Source organism: Eucyclogobius newberryi, unplaced genomic scaffold (genome assembly GCF_026437365.1).
Source record: "Eucyclogobius newberryi isolate DKJ021-1_F unplaced genomic scaffold, fEucNew1.0.hap1 SCAF_477, whole genome shotgun sequence".
Lineage (NCBI taxonomy): Eukaryota > Metazoa > Chordata > Actinopteri > Gobiiformes > Gobiidae > Eucyclogobius > Eucyclogobius newberryi.
Genome location: NW_027316142.1, coordinates 31,559 through 48,857, shown reverse-complemented (window position 1 = coordinate 48,857; position 17,299 = coordinate 31,559). Strand labels below are relative to the sequence as shown.

Below are 17,299 nucleotides of genomic sequence, written 5' to 3'. Positions count from 1 at the left end.
TGGTCCAGGGTGGTATGGCCGTGAGCGAAATGTTCCAGGTCAAAACGGCCTTTTTTATATCAAACACTGTCTTTTCGTGAAGAGTACCTTCACGCCACTTGCTCGGTCAAAATTGGGATATCTCAATGAAAAACTTCTTTTTTTTTTTTTTTTGACAGGTGAAAAAGTGTGAAAATGCTCACAGCACCTGGTATTCCCAGGCGGTCTCCCATCCAAGTACTAACCAGGCCCAACCCTGCTTGGCTTCCGAGATCAGACGAGATCGGGCTGGTCCAGGGTGGTATGGCCGTGAGCGAAATGTTCCAGGTCAAAACTCGTATAAATGGCTTTTTTTTGCATCAAACACTGTCTTTTCGTGAAGAGTACCTTCACGCCACTTGCTCGGTCAAAATTGGGATATCTCAATCAAAAACTTCTTTTTTTTTTTTTTTTTTTTTTTTTTTGACAGGTGAAAAAGGGGGGAAATGCTCACAGCACCTGGTATTCCCAGGCGGTCTCCCATCCAAGTACTAAACAGGCCCAACCCTGCTTGGCTTCCGAGATCAGACGAGATCGGGCGGGTCCAGGGTGGTATGGCCGTGAGCGAAATGTTCCAGGTCAAAACGGCCTTTTTTATATCAAACACTGTCTTTTCGTGAAGAGTACCTTCACGCCACTTGCTCGGTCAAAATTGGGATATCTCAATGAAAAACTTCTTTTTTTTTTTTTTTTTTTTTTTGACAGGTGAAAAAGTATGAAAATGCTCACAGCACCTGGTATTCCCAGGCGGTCTCCCATCCAAGTACTAACCAGGCCCAACCCTGCTTGGCTTCCGAGATCAGACGAGATCGGGCTGGTCCAGGGTGGTATGGCCGTGAGCGAAATGTTCCAGGTCAAAACGGCCTTTTTTATATCAAACACTGTCTTTTCGTGAAGAGTACCTTCACGCCACTTGCTCGGTCAAAATTGGGATATCTCAATGAAAAACTTCTTTTTTTTTTTTTTTTGACAGGTGAAAAAGTGTGAAAATGCTCACAGCACCTGGTATTCCCAGGCGGTCTCCCATCCAAGTACTAACCAGGCCCAACCCTGCTTGGCTTCCGAGATCAGACGAGATCGGGCTGGTCCAGGGTGGTATGGCCGTGAGCGAAATGTTCCAGGTCAAAACGGCCTTTTTTATATCAAACACTGTCTTTTCGTGAAGAGTACCTTCACGCCACTTGCTCGGTCAAAATTGGGATATCTCAATAAAAAACTTCTTTTTTTTTTTTTTTTTTTTTTTTGACAGGTGAAAAAGTGTGAAAATGCTCACAGCACCTGGTATTCCCAGGCGGTCTCCCATCCAAGTACTAACCAGGCCCAACCCTGCTTGGCTTCCGAGATCAGACGAGATCGGGCTGGTCCAGGGTGGTATGGCCGTGAGCGAAATGTTCCAGGTCAAAACTCGTATAAATTGCTTTTTTTGCATCAAACACTGTCTTTTCGTGAAGAGTACCTTCACGCCACTTGCTCGGTCAAAATTGGGATATCTCAATGAAAAACTTCTTTTTTTTTTTTTTTTTTTTTTTTTGACAGGTGAAAAAGTATGAAAATGCTCACAGCACCAGGTATTCCCAGGCGGTCTCCCATCCAAGTACTAAACAGGCCCAACCCTGCTTGGCTTCCGAGATCAGACGAGATCGGGCTGGTCCAGGGTGGTATGGCCGTGAGCGAAATGTTCCAGGTCAAAACGGCCTTTTTTATATCAAACACTGTCTTTTCGTGAAGAGTACCTTCACGCCACTTGCTCGGTCAAAATTGGGATATCTCAATGAAAAACTTCTTTTTTTTTTTTTTTTGACAGGTGAAAAAGTGTGAAAATGCTCACAGCACCTGGTATTCCCAGGCGGTCTCCCATCCAAGTACTAACCAGGCCCAACCCTGCTTGGCTTCCGAGATCAGACGAGATCGGGCTGGTCCAGGGTGGTATGGCCGTGAGCGAAATGTTCCAGGTCAAAACGGCCTTTTTTATATCAAACACTGTCTTTTCGTGAAGAGTACCTTCACGCCACTTGCTCGGTCAAAATTGGGATATCTCAATGAAAAACTTCTTTTTTTTTTTTTTTTTTTTTTTTTGACAGGTGAAAAAGTGTGAAAATGCTCACAGCACCTGGTATTCCCAGGCGGTCTCCCATCCAAGTACTAACCAGGCCCAACCCTGCTTGGCTTCCGAGATCAGACGAGATCGGGCTGGTCCAGGGTGGTATGGCCGTGAGCGAAATGTTCCAGGTCAAAACTCGTATAAATTGCTTTTTTTGCATCAAACACTGTCTTTTCGTGAAGAGTACCTTCACGCCACTTGCTCGGTCAAAATTGGGATATCTCAATGAAAAACTTCTTTTTTTTTTTTTTTTTTTTTTTTTGACAGGTGAAAAAGTGTGAAAATGCTCACAGCACCTGGTATTCCCAGGCGGTCTCCCATCCAAGTACTAACCAGGCCCAACCCTGCTTGGCTTCCGAGATCAGACGAGATCGGGCTGGTCCAGGGTGGTATGGCCGTGAGCAAAATGTTCCAGGTCAAAACGGCCTTTTTTATATCAAACACTGTCTTTTCGTGAAGAGTACCTTCACGCCACTTGCTCGGTCAAAATTGGGATATCTCAATGAAAAACTTCTTCTTTTTTTTTTTTTTTTTTTTTTTGACAGGTGAAAAAGTGTGAAAATGCTCACAGCACCTGGTATTCCCAGGCGGTCTCCCATCCAAGTACTAACCAGGCCCAACCCTGCTTGGCTTCCGAGATCAGACGAGATCGGGCTGGTCCAGGGTGGTATGGCCGTGAGCGAAATGTTCCAGGTCAAAACTCGTATAAATTGCTTTTTTTGCATCAAACACTGTCTTTTCGTGAAGAGTACCTTCACGCCACTTGCTCGGTCAAAATTGGGATATCTCAATGAAAAACTTCTTTTTTTTTTTTTTTTTTTTTTTGACAGGTGAAAAAGTATGAAAATGCTCACAGCACCTGGTATTCCCAGGCGGTCTCCCATCCAAGTACTAACCAGGCCCAACCCTGCTTGGCTTCCGAGATCAGACGAGATCGGGCTGGTCCAGGGTGGTATGGCCGTGAGCGAAATGTTCCAGGTCAAAACTCGTATAAATTGCTTTTTTTGCATCAAACACTGTCTTTTCGTGAAGAGTACCTTCACGCCACTTGCTCGGTCAAAATTGGGATATCTCAATGAAAAACTTCTTTTTTTTTTTTTTTTGACAGGTGAAAAAGTGTGAAAATGCTCACAGCACCTGGTATTCCCAGGCGGTCTCCCATCCAAGTACTAACCAGGCCCAACCCTGCTTGGCTTCCGAGATCAGACGAGATCGGGCTGGTCCAGGGTGGTATGGCCGTGAGCGAAATGTTCCAGGTCAAAACGGCCTTTTTTATATCAAACACTGTCTTTTCGTGAAGAGTACCTTCACGCCACTTGCTCGGTCAAAATTGGGATATCTCAATGAAAAACTTCTTTTTTTTTTTTTTTTGACAGGTGAAAAAGTGTGAAAATGCTCACAGCACCTGGTATTCCCAGGCGGTCTCCCATCCAAGTACTAACCAGGCCCAACCCTGCTTGGCTTCCGAGATCAGACGAGATCGGGCTGGTCCAGGGTGGTATGGCCGTGAGCAAAATGTTCCAGGTCAAAACGGCCTTTTTTATATCAAACACTGTCTTTTCGTGAAGAGTACCTTCACGCCACTTGCTCGGTCAAAATTGGGATATCTCAATGAAAAACTTCTTCTTTTTTTTTTTTTTTTTTTTTTTGACAGGTGAAAAAGTGTGAAAATGCTCACAGCACCTGGTATTCCCAGGCGGTCTCCCATCCAAGTACTAACCAGGCCCAACCCTGCTTGGCTTCCGAGATCAGACGAGATCGGGCTGGTCCAGGGTGGTATGGCCGTGAGCGAAATGTTCCAGGTCAAAACTCGTATAAATTGCTTTTTTTGCATCAAACACTGTCTTTTCGTGAAGAGTACCTTCACGCCACTTGCTCGGTCAAAATTGGGATATCTCAATGAAAAACTTCTTTTTTTTTTTTTTTTTTTTTTTGACAGGTGAAAAAGTATGAAAATGCTCACAGCACCTGGTATTCCCAGGCGGTCTCCCATCCAAGTACTAACCAGGCCCAACCCTGCTTGGCTTCCGAGATCAGACGAGATCGGGCTGGTCCAGGGTGGTATGGCCGTGAGCGAAATGTTCCAGGTCAAAACGGCCTTTTTTATATCAAACACTGTCTTTTCGTGAAGAGTACCTTCACGCCACTTGCTCGGTCGAAATTGGGATATCTCAATGAAAAACTTCTTTTTTTTTTTTTTTTGACAGGTGAAAAAGTGTGAAAATGCTCACAGCACCTGGTATTCCCAGGCGGTCTCCCATCCAAGTACTAACCAGGCCCAACCCTGCTTGGCTTCCGAGATCAGACGAGATCGGGCTGGTCCAGGGTGGTATGGCCGTGAGCGAAATGTTCCAGGTCAAAACTCGTATAAATTGCTTTTTTTGCATCAAACACTGTCTTTTCGTGAAGAGTACCTTCACGCCACTTGCTCGGTCAAAATTGGGATATCTCAATGAAAAACTTCTTTTTTTTTTTTTTTTTTTTTTTTTTTGACAGGTGAAAAAGTGTGAAAATGCTCACAGCACCTGGTATTCCCGGGCGGTCTCCCATCCAAGTACTATACAGGCCCAACCCTGCTTGGCTTCCGAGATCAGACGAGATCGGGCTGGTCCAGGGTGGTATGGCCGTGAGCGAAATGTTCCAGGTCAAAACGGCCTTTTTTATATCAAACACTGTCTTTTCGTGAAGAGTACCTTCACGCCACTTGCTCGGTCAAAATTGGGATATCTCAATGAAAAACTTCTTTTTTTTTTTTTTTTGACAGGTGAAAAAGTGTGAAAATGCTCACAGCACCTGGTATTCCCAGGCGGTCTCCCATCCAAGTACTAACCAGGCCCAACCCTGCTTGGCTTCCGAGATCAGACGAGATCGGGCTGGTCCAGGGTGGTATGGCCGTGAGCGAAATGTTCCAGGTCAAAACTCGTATAAATTGCTTTTTTTGCATCAAACACTGTCTTTTCGTGAAGAGTACCTTCACGCCACTTGCTCGGTCAAAATTGGGATATCTCAATGAAAAACTTCTTTTTTTTTTTTTTTTTTTTTTTGACAGGTGAAAAAGTATGAAAATGCTCACAGCACCTGGTATTCCCAGGCGGTCTCCCATCCAAGTACTAACCAGGCCCAACCCTGCTTGGCTTCCGAGATCAGACGAGATCGGGCTGGTCCAGGGTGGTATGGCCGTGAGCGAAATGTTCCAGGTCAAAACGGCCTTTTTTATATCAAACACTGTCTTTTCGTGAAGAGTACCTTCACGCCACTTGCTCGGTCAAAATTGGGATATCTCAATGAAAAACTTCTTTTTTTTTTTTTTTTGACAGGTGAAAAAGTGTGAAAATGCTCACAGCACCTGGTATTCCCAGGCGGTCTCCCATCCAAGTACTAACCAGGCCCAACCCTGCTTGGCTTCCGAGATCAGACGAGATCGGGCTGGTCCAGGGTGGTATGGCCGTGAGCGAAATGTTCCAGGTCAAAACTCGTATAAATTGCTTTTTTTGCATCAAACACTGTCTTTTCGTGAAGAGTACCTTCACGCCACTTGCTCGGTCAAAATTGGGATATCTCAATGAAAAACTTCTTTTTTTTTTTTTTTTTTTTTTTGACAGGTGAAAAAGTATGAAAATGCTCACAGCACCTGGTATTCCCAGGCGGTCTCCCATCCAAGTACTAACCAGGCCCAACCCTGCTTGGCTTCCGAGATCAGACGAGATCGGGCTGGTCCAGGGTGGTATGGCCGTGAGCGAAATGTTCCAGGTCAAAACGGCCTTTTTTATATCAAACACTGTCTTTTCGTGAAGAGTACCTTCACGCCACTTGCTCGGTCAAAATTGGGATATCTCAATGAAAAACTTCTTTTTTTTTTTTTTTTGACAGGTGAAAAAGTGTGAAAATGCTCACAGCACCTGGTATTCCCAGGCGGTCTCCCATCCAAGTACTAACCAGGCCCAACCCTGCTTGGCTTCCGAGATCAGACGAGATCGGGCTGGTCCAGGGTGGTATGGCCGTGAGCGAAATGTTCCAGGTCAAAACGGCCTTTTTTATATCAAACACTGTCTTTTCGTGAAGAGTACCTTCACGCCACTTGCTCGGTCAAAATTGGGATATCTCAATAAAAAACTTCTTTTTTTTTTTTTTTTTTTTTTTTGACAGGTGAAAAAGTGTGAAAATGCTCACAGCACCTGGTATTCCCAGGCGGTCTCCCATCCAAGTACTAACCAGGCCCAACCCTGCTTGGCTTCCGAGATCAGACGAGATCGGGCTGGTCCAGGGTGGTATGGCCGTGAGCGAAATGTTCCAGGTCAAAACGGCCTTTTTTATATCAAACACTGTCTTTTCGTGAAGAGTACCTTCACGCCACTTGCTCGGTCAAAATTGGGATATCTCAATGAAAAACTTCTTTTTTTTTTTTTTTTGACAGGTGAAAAAGTGTGAAAATGCTCACAGCACCTGGTATTCCCAGGCGGTCTCCCATCCAAGTACTAACCAGGCCCAACCCTGCTTGGCTTCCGAGATCAGACGAGATCGGGCTGGTCCAGGGTGGTATGGCCGTGAGCGAAATGTTCCAGGTCAAAACGGCCTTTTTTATATCAAACACTGTCTTTTCGTGAAAAGTACCTTCACGCCACTTGCTCGGTCAAAATTGGGATATCTCAATAAAAAACTTTTTTTTTTTTTTTTTTTTTTTTTGACAGGTGAAAAAGTGTGAAAATGCTCACAGCACCTGGTATTCCCAGGCGGTCTCCCATCCAAGTACTAACCAGGCCCAACCCTGCTTGGCTTCCGAGATCAGACGAGATCGGGCTGGTCCAGGGTGGTATGGCCGTGAGCGAAATGTTCCAGGTCAAAACGGCCTTTTTTATATCAAACACTGTCTTTTCGTGAAGAGTACCTTCACGCCACTTGCTCGGTCAAAATTGGGATATCTCAATGAAAAACTTCTTTTTTTTTTTTTTTTTTTTTTTGACAGGTGAAAAAGTATGAAAATGCTCACAGCACCAGGTATTCCCAGGCGGTCTCCCATCCAAGTACTAAACAGGCCCAACCCTGCTTGGCTTCCGAGATCAGACGAGATCGGGCGGGTCCAGGGTGGTATGGCCGTGAGCGAAATGTTCCAGGTCAAAACTCGTATAAATGGCTTTTTTTTGCATCAAACACTGTCTTTTCGTGAAGAGTACCTTCACGCCACTTGCTCGGTCAAAATTGGGATATCTCAATGAAAAACTTCTTTTTTTTTTTTTTTTTTTTTTTTTTTTTACAGGTGAAAAAGTGTGAAAATGCTCACAGCACCTGGTATTCCCAGGCGGTCTCCCATCCAAGTACTAACCAGGCCCAACCCTGCTTGGCTTCCGAGATCAGACGAGATCGGGCTGGTCCAGGGTGGTATGGCCGTGAGCGAAATGTTCCAGGTCAAAACTCGTATAAATTGCTTTTTTTGCATCAAACACTGTCTTTTCGTGAAGAGTACCTTCACGCCACTTGCTCGGTCAAAATTGGGATATCTCAATGAAAAACTTCTTTTTTTTTTTTTTTTTTTTTTTTTTTGACAGGTGAAAAAGTGTGAAAATGCTCACAGCACCTGGTATTCCCAGGCGGTCTCCCATCCAACTACTAACCAGGCCCAACCCTGCTTGGCTTCCGAGATCAGACGAGATCGGGCTGGTCCAGGGTGGTATGGCCGTGAGCGAAATGTTCCAGGTCAAAACTCGTATAAATTGCTTTTTTTGCATCAAACACTGTCTTTTCGTGAAGAGTACCTTCACGCCACTTGCTCGGTCAAAATTGGGATATCTCAATGAAAAACTTCTTTTTTTTTTTTTTTTTTTTTTTTTTGACAGGTGAAAAAGTGTGAAAATGCTCACAGCACCTGGTATTCCCAGGCGGTCTCCCATCCAAGTACTAACCAGGCCCAACCCTGCTTGGCTTCCGAGATCAGACGAGATCGGGCTGGTCCAGGGTGGTATGGCCGTGAGCAAAATGTTCCAGGTCAAAACGGCCTTTTTTATATCAAACACTGTCTTTTCGTGAAGAGTACCTTCACGCCACTTGCTCGGTCAAAATTGGGATATCTCAATGAAAAACTTCTTCTTTTTTTTTTTTTTTTTTTTTTTGACAGGTGAAAAAGTGTGAAAATGCTCACAGCACCTGGTATTCCCAGGCGGTCTCCCATCCAAGTACTAACCAGGCCCAACCCTGCTTGGCTTCCGAGATCAGACGAGATCGGGCTGGTCCAGGGTGGTATGGCCGTGAGCGAAATGTTCCAGGTCAAAACTCGTATAAATTGCTTTTTTTGCATCAAACACTGTCTTTTCGTGAAGAGTACCTTCACGCCACTTGCTCGGTCAAAATTGGGATATCTCAATGAAAAACTTCTTTTTTTTTTTTTTTTTTTTTTTTTTGACAGGTGAAAAAGTGTGAAAATGCTCACAGCACCTGGTATTCCCAGGCGGTCTCCCATCCAAGTACTAACCAGGCCCAACCCTGCTTGGCTTCCGAGATCAGACGAGATCGGGCTGGTCCAGGGTGGTATGGCCGTGAGCAAAATGTTCCAGGTCAAAACGGCCTTTTTTATATCAAACACTGTCTTTTCGTGAAGAGTACCTTCACGCCACTTGCTCGGTCAAAATTGGGATATCTCAATGAAAAACTTCTTCTTTTTTTTTTTTTTTTTTTTTTTGACAGGTGAAAAAGTGTGAAAATGCTCACAGCACCTGGTATTCCCAGGCGGTCTCCCATCCAAGTACTAACCAGGCCCAACCCTGCTTGGCTTCCGAGATCAGATGAGATCGGGCTGGTCCAGGGTGGTATGGCCGTGAGCGAAATGTTCCAGGTCAAAACTCGTATAAATTGCTTTTTTTGCATCAAACACTGTCTTTTCCTGAAGAGTACCTTCACGCCACTTGCTCGGTCAAAATTGGGATATCTCAATGAAAAACTTCTTTTTTTTTTTTTTTTTTTTTTTGACAGGTGAAAAAGTATGAAAATGCTCACAGCACCTGGTATTCCCAGGCGGTCTCCCATCCAAGTACTAACCAGGCCCAACCCTGCTTGGCTTCCGAGATCAGACGAGATCGGGCTGGTCCAGGGTGGTATGGCCGTGAGCGAAATGTTCCAGGTCAAAACGGCCTTTTTTATATCAAACACTGTCTTTTCGTGAAGAGTACCTTCACGCCACTTGCTCGGTCAAAATTGGGATATCTCAATGAAAAACTTCTTTTTTTTTTTTTTTTGACAGGTGAAAAAGTGTGAAAATGCTCACAGCACCTGGTATTCCCAGGCGGTCTCCCATCCAAGTACTAACCAGGCCCAACCCTGCTTGGCTTCCGAGATCAGACGAGATCGGGCTGGTCCAGGGTGGTATGGCCGTGAGCAAAATGTTCCAGGTCAAAACGGCCTTTTTTATATCAAACACTGTCTTTTCGTGAAGAGTACCTTCACGCCACTTGCTCGGTCAAAATTGGGATATCTCAATGAAAAACTTCTTCTTTTTTTTTTTTTTTTTTTTTTTGACAGGTGAAAAAGTGTGAAAATGCTCACAGCACCTGGTATTCCCAGGCGGTCTCCCATCCAAGTACTAACCAGGCCCAACCCTGCTTGGCTTCCGAGATCAGACGAGATCGGGCTGGTCCAGGGTGGTATGGCCGTGAGCGAAATGTTCCAGGTCAAAACTCGTATAAATTGCTTTTTTTGCATCAAACACTGTCTTTTCGTGAAGAGTACCTTCACGCCACTTGCTCGGTCAAAATTGGGATATCTCAATGAAAAACTTCTTTTTTTTTTTTTTTTTTTTTTTTTTGACAGGTGAAAAAGTGTGAAAATGCTCACAGCACCTGGTATTCCCAGGCGGTCTCCCATCCAAGTACTAACCAGGCCCAACCCTGCTTGGCTTCCGAGATCAGACGAGATCGGGCTGGTCCAGGGTGGTATGGCCGTGAGCAAAATGTTCCAGGTCAAAACGGCCTTTTTTATATCAAACACTGTCTTTTCGTGAAGAGTACCTTCACGCCACTTGCTCGGTCAAAATTGGGATATCTCAATGAAAAACTTCTTCTTTTTTTTTTTTTTTTTTTTTTTGACAGGTGAAAAAGTGTGAAAATGCTCACAGCACCTGGTATTCCCAGGCGGTCTCCCATCCAAGTACTAACCAGGCCCAACCCTGCTTGGCTTCCGAGATCAGATGAGATCGGGCTGGTCCAGGGTGGTATGGCCGTGAGCGAAATGTTCCAGGTCAAAACTCGTATAAATTGCTTTTTTTGCATCAAACACTGTCTTTTCCTGAAGAGTACCTTCACGCCACTTGCTCGGTCAAAATTGGGATATCTCAATGAAAAACTTCTTTTTTTTTTTTTTTTTTTTTTTGACAGGTGAAAAAGTATGAAAATGCTCACAGCACCTGGTATTCCCAGGCGGTCTCCCATCCAAGTACTAACCAGGCCCAACCCTGCTTGGCTTCCGAGATCAGACGAGATCGGGCTGGTCCAGGGTGGTATGGCCGTGAGCGAAATGTTCCAGGTCAAAACGGCCTTTTTTATATCAAACACTGTCTTTTCGTGAAGAGTACCTTCACGCCACTTGCTCGGTCAAAATTGGGATATCTCAATGAAAAACTTCTTTTTTTTTTTTTTTTGACAGGTGAAAAAGTGTGAAAATGCTCACAGCACCTGGTATTCCCAGGCGGTCTCCCATCCAAGTACTAACCAGGCCCAACCCTGCTTGGCTTCCGAGATCAGACGAGATCGGGCTGGTCCAGGGTGGTATGGCCGTGAGCGAAATGTTCCAGGTCAAAACTCGTATAAATTGCTTTTTTTGCATCAAACACTGTCTTTTCGTGAAGAGTACCTTCACGCCACTTGCTCGGTCAAAATTGGGATATCTCAATGAAAAACTTCTTCTTTTTTTTTTTTTTTTTTTTTTTGACAGGTGAAAAAGTGTGAAAATGCTCACAGCACCTGGTATTCCCAGGCGGTCTCCCATCCAAGTACTAACCAGGCCCAACCCTGCTTGGCTTCCGAGATCAGACGAGATCGGGCTGGTCCAGGGTGGTATGGCCGTGAGCGAAATGTTCCAGGTCAAAACGGCCTTTTTTATATCAAACACTGTCTTTTCGTGAAGAGTACCTTCACGCCACTTGCTCGGTCAAAATTGGGATATCTCAATGAAAAACTTCTTTTTTTTTTTTTTTTTTTTTTTGACAGGTGAAAAAGTATGAAAATGCTCACAGCACCAGGTATTCCCAGGCGGTCTCCCATCCAAGTACTAAACAGGCCCAACCCTGCTTGGCTTCCGAGATCAGACGAGATCGGGCTGGTCCAGGGTGGTATGGCCGTGAGCGAAATGTTCCAGGTCAAAACTCGTATAAATGGCTTTTTTTTGCATCAAACACTGTCTTTTCGTGAAGAGTACCTTCACGCCACTTGCTCGGTCAAAATTGGGATATCTCAATGAAAAACTTCTTTTTTTTTTTTTTTTTTTTTTTTTTGACAGGTGAAAAAGTGTGAAAGTGCTCACAGCACCTGGTATTCCCAGGCGGTCTCCCATCCAAGTACTAACCAGGCCCAACCCTGCTTGGCTTCTGAGATCAGACGAGATCGGGCTGGTCCAGGATGGTATGGCCGTGAGCGAAATGTTCCAGGTCAAAACTCGTATAAATGGCTTTTTTTTGCATCAAACACTGTCTTTTCGTGAAGAGTACCTTCACGCCACTTGCTCGGTCAAAATTGGGATATCTCAATGAAAAACTTCTTCTTTTTTTTTTTTTTTTTTTTTTTGACAGGTGAAAAAGTGTGAAAATGCTCACAGCACCTGGTATTCCCAGGCGGTCTCCCATCCAAGTACTAACCAGGCCCAACCCTGCTTGGCTTCCGAGATCAGACGAGATCGGGCTGGTCCAGGGTGGTATGGCCGTGAGCGAAATGTTCCAGGTCAAAACGGCCTTTTTTATATCAAACACTGTCTTTTCGTGAAGAGTACCTTCACGCCACTTGCTCGGTCAAAATTGGGATATCTCAATGAAAAACTTCTTCTTTTTTTTTTTTTTGACAGGTGAAAAAGTGTGAAAATGCTCACAGCACCTGGTATTCCCAGGCGGTCTCCCATCCAAGTACTAACCAGGCCCAACCCTGCTTGGCTTCCGAGATCAGACGAGATCGGGCTGGTCCAGGGTGGTATGGCCGTGAGCGAAATGTTCCAGGTCAAAACGGCCTTTTTTATATCAAACACTGTCTTTTCGTGAAGAGTACCTTCACGCCACTTGCTCGGTCAAAATTGGGATATCTCAATAAAAAACTTCTTTTTTTTTTTTTTTTTTTTTTTTTGACAGGTGAAAAAGTGTGAAAATGCTCACAGCACCTGGTATTCCCAGGCGGTCTCCCATCCAAGTACTAACCAGGCCCAACCCTGCTTGGCTTCCGAGATCAGACGAGATCGGGCTGGTCCAGGGTGGTATGGCCGTGAGCGAAATGTTCCAGGTCAAAACGGCCTTTTTTATATCAAACACTGTCTTTTCGTGAAGAGTACCTTCACGCCACTTGCTCGGTCAAAATTGGGATATCTCAATGAAAAACTTCTTTTTTTTTTTTTTTTGACAGGTGAAAAAGTGTGAAAATGCTCACAGCACCTGGTATTCCCAGGCGGTCTCCCATCCAAGTACTAACCAGGCCCAACCCTGCTTGGCTTCCGAGATCAGACGAGATCGGGCGGGTCCAGGGTGGTATGGCCGTGAGCGAAATGTTCCAGGTCAAAACTCGTATAAATGGCTTTTTTTTGCATCAAACACTGTCTTTTCGTGAAGAGTACCTTCACGCCACTTGCTCGGTCAAAATTGGGATATCTCAATGAAAAACTTCTTTTTTTTTTTTTTTTGACAGGTGAAAAAGTGTGAAATTGCTCACAGCACCTGGTATTCCCAGGCGGTCTCCCATCCAAGTACTATACAGGCCCAACCCTGCTTGGCTTCCGAGATCAGACGAGATCGGGCTGGTCCAGGGTGGTATGGCCGTGAGCGAAATGTTCCAGGTCAAAACGGCCTTTTTTTATATCAAACACTGTCTTTTCGTGAAGAGTACCTTCACGCCACTTGCTCGGTCAAAATTGGGATATCTCAATGAAAAACTTCTTTTTTTTTTTTTTTGACAGGTGAAAAAGTGTGAAAATGCTCACAGCACCTGGTATTCCCAGGCGGTCTCCCATCCAAGTACTAACCAGGCCCAACCCTGCTTGGCTTCCGAGATCAGACGAGATCGGGCTGGTCCAGGGTGGTATGGCCGTGAGCGAAATGTTCCAGGTCAAAACGGCCTTTTTTATATCAAACACTGTCTTTTCGTGAAGAGTACCTTCACGCCACTTGCTCGGTCAAAATTGGGATATCTCAATGAAAAACTTCTTTTTTTTTTTTTTTTGACAGGTGAAAAAGTGTGAAAATGCTCACAGCACCTGGTATTCCCAGGCGGTCTCCCATCCAAGTACTAACCAGGCCCAACCCTGCTTGGCTTCCGAGATCAGACGAGATCGGGCTGGTCCAGGGTGGTATGGCCGTGAGCGAAATGTTCCAGGTCAAAACTCGTATAAATTGCTTTTTTTGCATCAAACACTGTCTTTTCGTGAAGAGTACCTTCACGCCACTTGCTCGGTCAAAATTGGGATATCTCAATGAAAAACTTCTTTTTTTTTTTTTTTTGACAGGTGAAAAAGTGTGAAAATGCTCACAGCACCTGGTATTCCCAGGCGGTCTCCCATCCAAGTACTAACCAGGCCCAACCCTGCTTGGCTTCCGAGATCAGACGAGATCGGGCTGGTCCAGGGTGGTATGGCCGTGAGCGAAATGTTCCAGGTCAAAACGGCCTTTTTTATATCAAACACTGTCTTTTCGTGAAGAGTAGCTTCACGCCACTTGCTCGGTCAAAATTGGGATATCTCAATGAAAAACTTCTTTTTTTTTTTTTTTTTTTTTTTTGACAGGTGAAAAAGTATGAAAATGCTCACAGCACCAGGTATTCCCAGGCGGTCTCCCATCCAAGTACTAAACAGGCCCAACCCTGCTTGGCTTCCGAGATCAGACGAGATCGGGCGGGTCCAGGGTGGTATGGCCGTGAGCGAAATGTTCCAGGTCAAAACTCGTATAAATTGCTTTTTTTGCATCAAACACTGTCTTTTCGTGAAGAGTACCTTCACGCCACTTGCTCGGTCAAAATTGGGATATCTCAATGAAAAACTTCTTCTTTTTTTTTTTTTTTTTTTTTTTGACAGGTGAAAAAGTGTGAAAATGCTCACAGCACCTGGTATTCCCAGGCGGTCTCCCATCCAAGTACTAACCAGGCCCAACCCTGCTTGGCTTCCGAGATCAGACGAGATCGGGCTGGTCCAGGGTGGTATGGCCGTGAGCGAAATGTTCCAGGTCAAAACGGCCTTTTTTATATCAAACACTGTCTTTTCGTGAAGAGTACCTTCACGCCACTTGCTCGGTCAAAATTGGGATATCTCAATGAAAAACTTCTTTTTTTTTTTTTTTTTTTTTTTGACAGGTGAAAAAGTATGAAAATGCTCACAGCACCAGGTATTCCCAGGCGGTCTCCCATCCAAGTACTAAACAGGCCCAACCCTGCTTGGCTTCCGAGATCAGACGAGATCGGGCTGGTCCAGGGTGGTATGGCCGTGAGCGAAATGTTCCAGGTCAAAACTCGTATAAATGGCTTTTTTTTGCATCAAACACTGTCTTTTCGTGAAGAGTACCTTCACGCCACTTGCTCGGTCAAAATTGGGATATCTCAATGAAAAACTTCTTTTTTTTTTTTTTTTTTTTTTTTTTGACAGGTGAAAAAGTGTGAAAGTGCTCACAGCACCTGGTATTCCCAGGCGGTCTCCCATCCAAGTACTAACCAGGCCCAACCCTGCTTGGCTTCTGAGATCAGACGAGATCGGGCTGGTCCAGGATGGTATGGCCGTGAGCGAAATGTTCCAGGTCAAAACTCGTATAAATGGCTTTTTTTTGCATCAAACACTGTCTTTTCGTGAAGAGTACCTTCACGCCACTTGCTCGGTCAAAATTGGGATATCTCAATGAAAAACTTCTTCTTTTTTTTTTTTTTTTTTTTTTGACAGGTGAAAAAGTGTGAAAATGCTCACAGCACCTGGTATTCCCAGGCGGTCTCCCATCCAAGTACTAACCAGGCCCAACCCTGCTTGGCTTCCGAGATCAGACGAGATCGGGCTGGTCCAGGGTGGTATGGCCGTGAGCGAAATGTTCCAGGTCAAAACGGCCTTTTTTATATCAAACACTGTCTTTTCGTGAAGAGTACCTTCACGCCACTTGCTCGGTCAAAATTGGGATATCTCAATGAAAAACTTCTTCTTTTTTTTTTTTTTGACAGGTGAAAAAGTGTGAAAATGCTCACAGCACCTGGTATTCCCAGGCGGTCTCCCATCCAAGTACTAACCAGGCCCAACCCTGCTTGGCTTCCGAGATCAGACGAGATCGGGCTGGTCCAGGGTGGTATGGCCGTGAGCGAAATGTTCCAGGTCAAAACGGCCTTTTTTATATCAAACACTGTCTTTTCGTGAAGAGTACCTTCACGCCACTTGCTCGGTCAAAATTGGGATATCTCAATGAAAAACTTCTTTTTTTTTTTTTTTTGACAGGTGAAAAAGTGTGAAAATGCTCACAGCACCTGGTATTCCCAGGCGGTCTCCCATCCAAGTACTAACCAGGCCCAACCCTGCTTGGCTTCCGAGATCAGACGAGATCGGGCGGGTCCAGGGTGGTATGGCCGTGAGCGAAATGTTCCAGGTCAAAACTCGTATAAATGGCTTTTTTTTGCATCAAACACTGTCTTTTCGTGAAGAGTACCTTCACGCCACTTGCTCGGTCAAAATTGGGATATCTCAATGAAAAACTTCTTTTTTTTTTTTTTTTGACAGGTGAAAAAGTGTGAAATTGCTCACAGCACCTGGTATTCCCAGGCGGTCTCCCATCCAAGTACTATACAGGCCCAACCCTGCTTGGCTTCCGAGATCAGACGAGATCGGGCTGGTCCAGGGTGGTATGGCCGTGAGCGAAATGTTCCAGGTCAAAACGGCCTTTTTTTATATCAAACACTGTCTTTTCGTGAAGAGTACCTTCACGCCACTTGCTCGGTCAAAATTGGGATATCTCAATGAAAAACTTCTTTTTTTTTTTTTTTGACAGGTGAAAAAGTGTGAAAATGCTCACAGCACCTGGTATTCCCAGGCGGTCTCCCATCCAAGTACTAACCAGGCCCAACCCTGCTTGGCTTCCGAGATCAGACGAGATCGGGCTGGTCCAGGGTGGTATGGCCGTGAGCGAAATGTTCCAGGTCAAAACGGCCTTTTTTATATCAAACACTGTCTTTTCGTGAAGAGTACCTTCACGCCACTTGCTCGGTCAAAATTGGGATATCTCAATGAAAAACTTCTTTTTTTTTTTTTTTTGACAGGTGAAAAAGTGTGAAAATGCTCACAGCACCTGGTATTCCCAGGCGGTCTCCCATCCAAGTACTAAACAGGCCCAACCCTGCTTGGCTTCCGAGATCAGACGAGATCGGGCTGGTCCAGGGTGGTATGGCCGTGAGCGAAATGTTCCAGGTCAAAACGGCCTTTTTTATATCAAACACTGTCTTTTCGTGAAGAGTACCTTCACGCCACTTGCTCGGTCAAAATTGGGATATCTCAATAAAAACTTCTTTTTTTTTTTTTTTTTTTTTTTTTGACAGGTGAAAAAGTGTGAAAATGCTCACAGCACCTGGTATTCCCAGGCGGTCTCCCATCCAAGTACTAACCAGGCCCAACCCTGCTTGGCTTCCGAGATCAGACGAGATCGGGCTGGTCCAGGGTGGTATGGCCGTGAGCGAAATGTTCCAGGTCAAAACGGCCTTTTTTATATCAAACACTGTCTTTTCGTGAAGAGTACCTTCACGCCACTTGCTCGGTCAAAATTGGGATATCTCAATGAAAAACTTCTTTTTTTTTTTTTTTTTTTTTTTTGACAGGTGAAAAAGTGTGAAAATGCTCACAGCACCTGGTATTCCCAGGCGGTCTCCCATCCAAGTACTAACCAGGCCCAACCCTGCTTGGCTTCCGAGATCAGACGAGATCGGGCTGGTCCAGGGTGGTATGGCCGTGAGCGAAATGTTCCAGGTCAAAACTCGTATAAATGGCTTTTTTTGCATCAAACAC

At 44.9% G+C, this 17,299-nt stretch overlaps 62 non-coding genes across 62 annotated transcripts; all 62 read right to left on the bottom strand.

Moving 5' to 3' along the window:
• Positions 1–175: 175 nt before the first annotated feature.
• LOC140380499 (5S ribosomal RNA) lies at positions 176–294 on the bottom strand. Its single transcript, XR_011931104.1, has one exon. It is a non-coding gene; the product is annotated as a 5S ribosomal RNA (ribosomal RNA).
• Positions 295–465: 171 nt separating this feature from the next.
• On the bottom strand, positions 466–584 carry LOC140380541 (5S ribosomal RNA). Its single transcript, XR_011931144.1, has one exon. It is a non-coding gene; the product is annotated as a 5S ribosomal RNA (ribosomal RNA).
• A 156-nt stretch (positions 585–740) lies between these two features.
• On the bottom strand, positions 741–859 carry LOC140380497 (5S ribosomal RNA). Its single transcript, XR_011931102.1, has one exon. It is a non-coding gene; the product is annotated as a 5S ribosomal RNA (ribosomal RNA).
• Positions 860–1,008: 149 nt separating this feature from the next.
• LOC140380496 (5S ribosomal RNA) lies at positions 1,009–1,127 on the bottom strand. Its single transcript, XR_011931101.1, has one exon. It is a non-coding gene; the product is annotated as a 5S ribosomal RNA (ribosomal RNA).
• A 157-nt stretch (positions 1,128–1,284) lies between these two features.
• On the bottom strand, positions 1,285–1,403 carry LOC140380495 (5S ribosomal RNA). The gene has a single exon (XR_011931100.1). It is a non-coding gene; the product is annotated as a 5S ribosomal RNA (ribosomal RNA).
• Positions 1,404–1,571: 168 nt separating this feature from the next.
• On the bottom strand, positions 1,572–1,690 carry LOC140380505 (5S ribosomal RNA). Its single transcript, XR_011931109.1, has one exon. It is a non-coding gene; the product is annotated as a 5S ribosomal RNA (ribosomal RNA).
• Positions 1,691–1,839: 149 nt separating this feature from the next.
• On the bottom strand, positions 1,840–1,958 carry LOC140380494 (5S ribosomal RNA). The gene has a single exon (XR_011931099.1). It is a non-coding gene; the product is annotated as a 5S ribosomal RNA (ribosomal RNA).
• A 158-nt stretch (positions 1,959–2,116) lies between these two features.
• Positions 2,117–2,235, bottom strand: LOC140380493 (5S ribosomal RNA). The gene has a single exon (XR_011931098.1). It is a non-coding gene; the product is annotated as a 5S ribosomal RNA (ribosomal RNA).
• A 168-nt stretch (positions 2,236–2,403) lies between these two features.
• Positions 2,404–2,522, bottom strand: LOC140380492 (5S ribosomal RNA). Its single transcript, XR_011931097.1, has one exon. It is a non-coding gene; the product is annotated as a 5S ribosomal RNA (ribosomal RNA).
• A 159-nt stretch (positions 2,523–2,681) lies between these two features.
• LOC140380491 (5S ribosomal RNA) lies at positions 2,682–2,800 on the bottom strand. Its single transcript, XR_011931096.1, has one exon. It is a non-coding gene; the product is annotated as a 5S ribosomal RNA (ribosomal RNA).
• Positions 2,801–2,966: 166 nt separating this feature from the next.
• Positions 2,967–3,085, bottom strand: LOC140380490 (5S ribosomal RNA). The gene has a single exon (XR_011931095.1). It is a non-coding gene; the product is annotated as a 5S ribosomal RNA (ribosomal RNA).
• Positions 3,086–3,244: 159 nt separating this feature from the next.
• Positions 3,245–3,363, bottom strand: LOC140380489 (5S ribosomal RNA). The gene has a single exon (XR_011931094.1). It is a non-coding gene; the product is annotated as a 5S ribosomal RNA (ribosomal RNA).
• A 149-nt stretch (positions 3,364–3,512) lies between these two features.
• LOC140380488 (5S ribosomal RNA) lies at positions 3,513–3,631 on the bottom strand. Its single transcript, XR_011931093.1, has one exon. It is a non-coding gene; the product is annotated as a 5S ribosomal RNA (ribosomal RNA).
• Positions 3,632–3,790: 159 nt separating this feature from the next.
• LOC140380485 (5S ribosomal RNA) lies at positions 3,791–3,909 on the bottom strand. The gene has a single exon (XR_011931091.1). It is a non-coding gene; the product is annotated as a 5S ribosomal RNA (ribosomal RNA).
• A 166-nt stretch (positions 3,910–4,075) lies between these two features.
• On the bottom strand, positions 4,076–4,194 carry LOC140380484 (5S ribosomal RNA). Its single transcript, XR_011931090.1, has one exon. It is a non-coding gene; the product is annotated as a 5S ribosomal RNA (ribosomal RNA).
• Positions 4,195–4,343: 149 nt separating this feature from the next.
• LOC140380483 (5S ribosomal RNA) lies at positions 4,344–4,462 on the bottom strand. The gene has a single exon (XR_011931089.1). It is a non-coding gene; the product is annotated as a 5S ribosomal RNA (ribosomal RNA).
• Positions 4,463–4,632: 170 nt separating this feature from the next.
• On the bottom strand, positions 4,633–4,751 carry LOC140380511 (5S ribosomal RNA). The gene has a single exon (XR_011931115.1). It is a non-coding gene; the product is annotated as a 5S ribosomal RNA (ribosomal RNA).
• A 149-nt stretch (positions 4,752–4,900) lies between these two features.
• LOC140380482 (5S ribosomal RNA) lies at positions 4,901–5,019 on the bottom strand. Its single transcript, XR_011931088.1, has one exon. It is a non-coding gene; the product is annotated as a 5S ribosomal RNA (ribosomal RNA).
• A 166-nt stretch (positions 5,020–5,185) lies between these two features.
• On the bottom strand, positions 5,186–5,304 carry LOC140380481 (5S ribosomal RNA). Its single transcript, XR_011931087.1, has one exon. It is a non-coding gene; the product is annotated as a 5S ribosomal RNA (ribosomal RNA).
• Positions 5,305–5,453: 149 nt separating this feature from the next.
• On the bottom strand, positions 5,454–5,572 carry LOC140380480 (5S ribosomal RNA). The gene has a single exon (XR_011931086.1). It is a non-coding gene; the product is annotated as a 5S ribosomal RNA (ribosomal RNA).
• A 166-nt stretch (positions 5,573–5,738) lies between these two features.
• Positions 5,739–5,857, bottom strand: LOC140380479 (5S ribosomal RNA). Its single transcript, XR_011931085.1, has one exon. It is a non-coding gene; the product is annotated as a 5S ribosomal RNA (ribosomal RNA).
• Positions 5,858–6,006: 149 nt separating this feature from the next.
• Positions 6,007–6,125, bottom strand: LOC140380478 (5S ribosomal RNA). Its single transcript, XR_011931084.1, has one exon. It is a non-coding gene; the product is annotated as a 5S ribosomal RNA (ribosomal RNA).
• Positions 6,126–6,282: 157 nt separating this feature from the next.
• On the bottom strand, positions 6,283–6,401 carry LOC140380477 (5S ribosomal RNA). Its single transcript, XR_011931083.1, has one exon. It is a non-coding gene; the product is annotated as a 5S ribosomal RNA (ribosomal RNA).
• A 149-nt stretch (positions 6,402–6,550) lies between these two features.
• Positions 6,551–6,669, bottom strand: LOC140380475 (5S ribosomal RNA). Its single transcript, XR_011931082.1, has one exon. It is a non-coding gene; the product is annotated as a 5S ribosomal RNA (ribosomal RNA).
• A 155-nt stretch (positions 6,670–6,824) lies between these two features.
• LOC140380473 (5S ribosomal RNA) lies at positions 6,825–6,943 on the bottom strand. The gene has a single exon (XR_011931080.1). It is a non-coding gene; the product is annotated as a 5S ribosomal RNA (ribosomal RNA).
• Positions 6,944–7,099: 156 nt separating this feature from the next.
• Positions 7,100–7,218, bottom strand: LOC140380451 (5S ribosomal RNA). The gene has a single exon (XR_011931059.1). It is a non-coding gene; the product is annotated as a 5S ribosomal RNA (ribosomal RNA).
• A 172-nt stretch (positions 7,219–7,390) lies between these two features.
• On the bottom strand, positions 7,391–7,509 carry LOC140380472 (5S ribosomal RNA). Its single transcript, XR_011931079.1, has one exon. It is a non-coding gene; the product is annotated as a 5S ribosomal RNA (ribosomal RNA).
• Positions 7,510–7,679: 170 nt separating this feature from the next.
• Positions 7,680–7,798, bottom strand: LOC140380509 (5S ribosomal RNA). The gene has a single exon (XR_011931113.1). It is a non-coding gene; the product is annotated as a 5S ribosomal RNA (ribosomal RNA).
• A 169-nt stretch (positions 7,799–7,967) lies between these two features.
• LOC140380471 (5S ribosomal RNA) lies at positions 7,968–8,086 on the bottom strand. The gene has a single exon (XR_011931078.1). It is a non-coding gene; the product is annotated as a 5S ribosomal RNA (ribosomal RNA).
• Positions 8,087–8,245: 159 nt separating this feature from the next.
• LOC140380469 (5S ribosomal RNA) lies at positions 8,246–8,364 on the bottom strand. The gene has a single exon (XR_011931077.1). It is a non-coding gene; the product is annotated as a 5S ribosomal RNA (ribosomal RNA).
• Positions 8,365–8,533: 169 nt separating this feature from the next.
• On the bottom strand, positions 8,534–8,652 carry LOC140380468 (5S ribosomal RNA). Its single transcript, XR_011931076.1, has one exon. It is a non-coding gene; the product is annotated as a 5S ribosomal RNA (ribosomal RNA).
• A 159-nt stretch (positions 8,653–8,811) lies between these two features.
• LOC140380474 (5S ribosomal RNA) lies at positions 8,812–8,930 on the bottom strand. The gene has a single exon (XR_011931081.1). It is a non-coding gene; the product is annotated as a 5S ribosomal RNA (ribosomal RNA).
• Positions 8,931–9,096: 166 nt separating this feature from the next.
• LOC140380467 (5S ribosomal RNA) lies at positions 9,097–9,215 on the bottom strand. Its single transcript, XR_011931075.1, has one exon. It is a non-coding gene; the product is annotated as a 5S ribosomal RNA (ribosomal RNA).
• Positions 9,216–9,364: 149 nt separating this feature from the next.
• On the bottom strand, positions 9,365–9,483 carry LOC140380466 (5S ribosomal RNA). The gene has a single exon (XR_011931074.1). It is a non-coding gene; the product is annotated as a 5S ribosomal RNA (ribosomal RNA).
• Positions 9,484–9,642: 159 nt separating this feature from the next.
• Positions 9,643–9,761, bottom strand: LOC140380465 (5S ribosomal RNA). The gene has a single exon (XR_011931073.1). It is a non-coding gene; the product is annotated as a 5S ribosomal RNA (ribosomal RNA).
• Positions 9,762–9,930: 169 nt separating this feature from the next.
• LOC140380464 (5S ribosomal RNA) lies at positions 9,931–10,049 on the bottom strand. The gene has a single exon (XR_011931072.1). It is a non-coding gene; the product is annotated as a 5S ribosomal RNA (ribosomal RNA).
• Positions 10,050–10,208: 159 nt separating this feature from the next.
• Positions 10,209–10,327, bottom strand: LOC140380462 (5S ribosomal RNA). Its single transcript, XR_011931070.1, has one exon. It is a non-coding gene; the product is annotated as a 5S ribosomal RNA (ribosomal RNA).
• A 166-nt stretch (positions 10,328–10,493) lies between these two features.
• Positions 10,494–10,612, bottom strand: LOC140380463 (5S ribosomal RNA). The gene has a single exon (XR_011931071.1). It is a non-coding gene; the product is annotated as a 5S ribosomal RNA (ribosomal RNA).
• Positions 10,613–10,761: 149 nt separating this feature from the next.
• On the bottom strand, positions 10,762–10,880 carry LOC140380461 (5S ribosomal RNA). The gene has a single exon (XR_011931069.1). It is a non-coding gene; the product is annotated as a 5S ribosomal RNA (ribosomal RNA).
• A 169-nt stretch (positions 10,881–11,049) lies between these two features.
• Positions 11,050–11,168, bottom strand: LOC140380460 (5S ribosomal RNA). Its single transcript, XR_011931068.1, has one exon. It is a non-coding gene; the product is annotated as a 5S ribosomal RNA (ribosomal RNA).
• A 156-nt stretch (positions 11,169–11,324) lies between these two features.
• LOC140380504 (5S ribosomal RNA) lies at positions 11,325–11,443 on the bottom strand. The gene has a single exon (XR_011931108.1). It is a non-coding gene; the product is annotated as a 5S ribosomal RNA (ribosomal RNA).
• A 170-nt stretch (positions 11,444–11,613) lies between these two features.
• LOC140380515 (5S ribosomal RNA) lies at positions 11,614–11,732 on the bottom strand. Its single transcript, XR_011931119.1, has one exon. It is a non-coding gene; the product is annotated as a 5S ribosomal RNA (ribosomal RNA).
• Positions 11,733–11,902: 170 nt separating this feature from the next.
• Positions 11,903–12,021, bottom strand: LOC140380459 (5S ribosomal RNA). The gene has a single exon (XR_011931067.1). It is a non-coding gene; the product is annotated as a 5S ribosomal RNA (ribosomal RNA).
• Positions 12,022–12,171: 150 nt separating this feature from the next.
• Positions 12,172–12,290, bottom strand: LOC140380458 (5S ribosomal RNA). The gene has a single exon (XR_011931066.1). It is a non-coding gene; the product is annotated as a 5S ribosomal RNA (ribosomal RNA).
• Positions 12,291–12,448: 158 nt separating this feature from the next.
• On the bottom strand, positions 12,449–12,567 carry LOC140380457 (5S ribosomal RNA). The gene has a single exon (XR_011931065.1). It is a non-coding gene; the product is annotated as a 5S ribosomal RNA (ribosomal RNA).
• Positions 12,568–12,716: 149 nt separating this feature from the next.
• Positions 12,717–12,835, bottom strand: LOC140380530 (5S ribosomal RNA). Its single transcript, XR_011931133.1, has one exon. It is a non-coding gene; the product is annotated as a 5S ribosomal RNA (ribosomal RNA).
• A 160-nt stretch (positions 12,836–12,995) lies between these two features.
• Positions 12,996–13,114, bottom strand: LOC140380508 (5S ribosomal RNA). The gene has a single exon (XR_011931112.1). It is a non-coding gene; the product is annotated as a 5S ribosomal RNA (ribosomal RNA).
• Positions 13,115–13,263: 149 nt separating this feature from the next.
• LOC140380456 (5S ribosomal RNA) lies at positions 13,264–13,382 on the bottom strand. The gene has a single exon (XR_011931064.1). It is a non-coding gene; the product is annotated as a 5S ribosomal RNA (ribosomal RNA).
• Positions 13,383–13,531: 149 nt separating this feature from the next.
• LOC140380455 (5S ribosomal RNA) lies at positions 13,532–13,650 on the bottom strand. Its single transcript, XR_011931063.1, has one exon. It is a non-coding gene; the product is annotated as a 5S ribosomal RNA (ribosomal RNA).
• A 159-nt stretch (positions 13,651–13,809) lies between these two features.
• On the bottom strand, positions 13,810–13,928 carry LOC140380454 (5S ribosomal RNA). The gene has a single exon (XR_011931062.1). It is a non-coding gene; the product is annotated as a 5S ribosomal RNA (ribosomal RNA).
• Positions 13,929–14,085: 157 nt separating this feature from the next.
• On the bottom strand, positions 14,086–14,204 carry LOC140380439 (5S ribosomal RNA). Its single transcript, XR_011931048.1, has one exon. It is a non-coding gene; the product is annotated as a 5S ribosomal RNA (ribosomal RNA).
• A 169-nt stretch (positions 14,205–14,373) lies between these two features.
• Positions 14,374–14,492, bottom strand: LOC140380453 (5S ribosomal RNA). Its single transcript, XR_011931061.1, has one exon. It is a non-coding gene; the product is annotated as a 5S ribosomal RNA (ribosomal RNA).
• Positions 14,493–14,648: 156 nt separating this feature from the next.
• Positions 14,649–14,767, bottom strand: LOC140380502 (5S ribosomal RNA). The gene has a single exon (XR_011931107.1). It is a non-coding gene; the product is annotated as a 5S ribosomal RNA (ribosomal RNA).
• Positions 14,768–14,937: 170 nt separating this feature from the next.
• LOC140380514 (5S ribosomal RNA) lies at positions 14,938–15,056 on the bottom strand. Its single transcript, XR_011931118.1, has one exon. It is a non-coding gene; the product is annotated as a 5S ribosomal RNA (ribosomal RNA).
• A 169-nt stretch (positions 15,057–15,225) lies between these two features.
• Positions 15,226–15,344, bottom strand: LOC140380452 (5S ribosomal RNA). Its single transcript, XR_011931060.1, has one exon. It is a non-coding gene; the product is annotated as a 5S ribosomal RNA (ribosomal RNA).
• Positions 15,345–15,494: 150 nt separating this feature from the next.
• LOC140380450 (5S ribosomal RNA) lies at positions 15,495–15,613 on the bottom strand. The gene has a single exon (XR_011931058.1). It is a non-coding gene; the product is annotated as a 5S ribosomal RNA (ribosomal RNA).
• Positions 15,614–15,762: 149 nt separating this feature from the next.
• On the bottom strand, positions 15,763–15,881 carry LOC140380518 (5S ribosomal RNA). Its single transcript, XR_011931122.1, has one exon. It is a non-coding gene; the product is annotated as a 5S ribosomal RNA (ribosomal RNA).
• A 160-nt stretch (positions 15,882–16,041) lies between these two features.
• LOC140380507 (5S ribosomal RNA) lies at positions 16,042–16,160 on the bottom strand. The gene has a single exon (XR_011931111.1). It is a non-coding gene; the product is annotated as a 5S ribosomal RNA (ribosomal RNA).
• Positions 16,161–16,309: 149 nt separating this feature from the next.
• On the bottom strand, positions 16,310–16,428 carry LOC140380449 (5S ribosomal RNA). Its single transcript, XR_011931057.1, has one exon. It is a non-coding gene; the product is annotated as a 5S ribosomal RNA (ribosomal RNA).
• Positions 16,429–16,577: 149 nt separating this feature from the next.
• LOC140380500 (5S ribosomal RNA) lies at positions 16,578–16,696 on the bottom strand. Its single transcript, XR_011931105.1, has one exon. It is a non-coding gene; the product is annotated as a 5S ribosomal RNA (ribosomal RNA).
• A 157-nt stretch (positions 16,697–16,853) lies between these two features.
• LOC140380448 (5S ribosomal RNA) lies at positions 16,854–16,972 on the bottom strand. Its single transcript, XR_011931056.1, has one exon. It is a non-coding gene; the product is annotated as a 5S ribosomal RNA (ribosomal RNA).
• Positions 16,973–17,129: 157 nt separating this feature from the next.
• Positions 17,130–17,248, bottom strand: LOC140380447 (5S ribosomal RNA). Its single transcript, XR_011931055.1, has one exon. It is a non-coding gene; the product is annotated as a 5S ribosomal RNA (ribosomal RNA).
• Between the last annotated feature and the right edge of the window lie 51 nt (positions 17,249–17,299).